We start from the raw sequence: 1,774 nt of genomic DNA, 5'->3' as shown, positions 1-1,774 counted from the left end.
GTTGCGAGATATTCAAATATCCATATATATTTTCTGGAAACGAAACTATTCATATTTCACAAATTAGCTATCAGATGCTTTCTGCCGAAAAGACTTGAATCCCGGCTCGTTCCTTTTTTCATTCAGAGACCAATATTCGCAATTAAATACAATTATCAATTGTTAATGAAATTTTAATACCATCCTGATAATCTCGAAGATGAAATATGAAGCACCCGAAAATTCCCTTCTCAGAAAAACGCTTAATTGGATAAAGATTAATTTTCAATTGAAAATAGTGCATTCTTCCGCTTCTCAATGTAATCTAAGATTAAATAATCCACCGATTGCAAATGGCAAGTCGAGAGAATTTCGTTGTATTGATACCAGGGAGTTATGCCATTAATGCAATAGACATTCAAATAATTATTGTAATTTATTTTTAATGAGTCAATCTCTATCATTTTTGGATTACAAAATTTTTTAATACACCCATTATGGAAGAAAACTGAATTTGCACATGGTTATGATTTCCAAAATCCTCTGCTGGGCACAGGCACTGCGTAGAGGCTCCAATATCTGAAAACGGATTAATTCTTGTTCTTATATCCTGGATAATTTGATAAAAGGATCAAGTAATTGATTATTATATGCATAAATACTTGTGATCACTAAAGTGTAATTCTGATAGGGATGTCGTCTGATCAAAACGTTCATGTTTTCCTACTTAGATGACAGCATCTTATTGTCCCTTTTCTTAGGTCATGATGGGTATTTGACTCCACTTTGGCTCACTAGTAAAAAAAGCAAACAACATGTTTGTGTTAAAAAAATACTCTTAATAATTGCTTGTGTCGTTGGTGTTCGTGTTTATTCTCACTAAATTAATTATCATCCTACTTTTTCAAGTTATAAACTTCGTATCTTTCCTTCAGATAATTTTTTTATTGAAGAAAACCAGAACGAAACTTGATAAGTACTGTGAAAAAAAGTTTTTTTTTATAGAACATAAAAAAGTCAATAAATTGAATATTTCATGATTAATAATCACTTTTGGTAATTATTTAGAGGCAAAGGCACACTCTTAGGAATAATTCTCATGCTTAACAACTCACTCAAATTTCATCATTCTAACATATCAGGAAATAGCAACGGAATTGTGAAATGAACATTTTTTGTTCAATTAAGTTATGAATTAATGAACGAAATGGATATCTTGAACAACGTAGTTTTGACTACAAACAAAAAAAAATTAATAAAATAAAAAGATGAGGACGAAAATAACTCGCTGGAAATTATTGTAAATGATTATCTCGATAATTTAACGAAAACCTTAAAATTAAAGTGACTTTTCTCATTCTAGGTGATTAATTTCTCAATTTTTATGTTTATCGTCCAAAAAATATGAAGAAATAAACATCAAATAGTTTGAAAAATAAATAGATAAATTATTGAACGAAATAAATATCTTAATCAATAAAATTATTCATAAAACCAAAAAAAATAAGGAAAATACGAGGATGGGGACAAAAATGATTTGATGAGAATTTTGCAGATGTTCATCAAAATTATTCAATCCAATTAATGAAAATTTTGAAGTGATTCATTCCATTCTTTCCAATCAATTTCTTAATTGCGAAGTTTATCATCCGAAAAATGCTTTGGAGTAAGAATGCCAAAGTTAGAAAAATGAATTGATGAACGATTGAACGAAATAAACATTCCAGTTCATAAAAATCACGAATTACACTGGTAAAATAGGAGAATAGATCAATAACGAAAATTCCAAATATTT

The 1,774-nt window shown here is 28.7% G+C and overlaps 1 long non-coding RNA gene across 1 annotated transcript; it reads right to left on the bottom strand.

The window, feature by feature from the left end:
* Positions 1-402: 402 nt before the first annotated feature.
* Positions 403-1,350, bottom strand: LOC107047663. The gene is made up of 2 exons (XR_001461648.1): positions 642-1,350; positions 403-558 (listed from the first exon to the last, which is right to left on the bottom strand). It is a non-coding gene; the product is annotated as an uncharacterized LOC107047663 (long non-coding RNA).
* Between the last annotated feature and the right edge of the window lie 424 nt (positions 1,351-1,774).

The sequence above is a fragment of the Diachasma alloeum genome, unplaced genomic scaffold (assembly GCF_001412515.2).
Source record: "Diachasma alloeum isolate Michigan unplaced genomic scaffold, Dall2.0 Dall_scaffold_75667, whole genome shotgun sequence".
Taxonomy (NCBI): Eukaryota; Metazoa; Arthropoda; class Insecta; order Hymenoptera; family Braconidae; genus Diachasma; species Diachasma alloeum.
The sequence above is the reverse complement of the archived record's forward strand: the minus strand, read 5'-3'. Positions and strand labels throughout refer to the sequence as shown.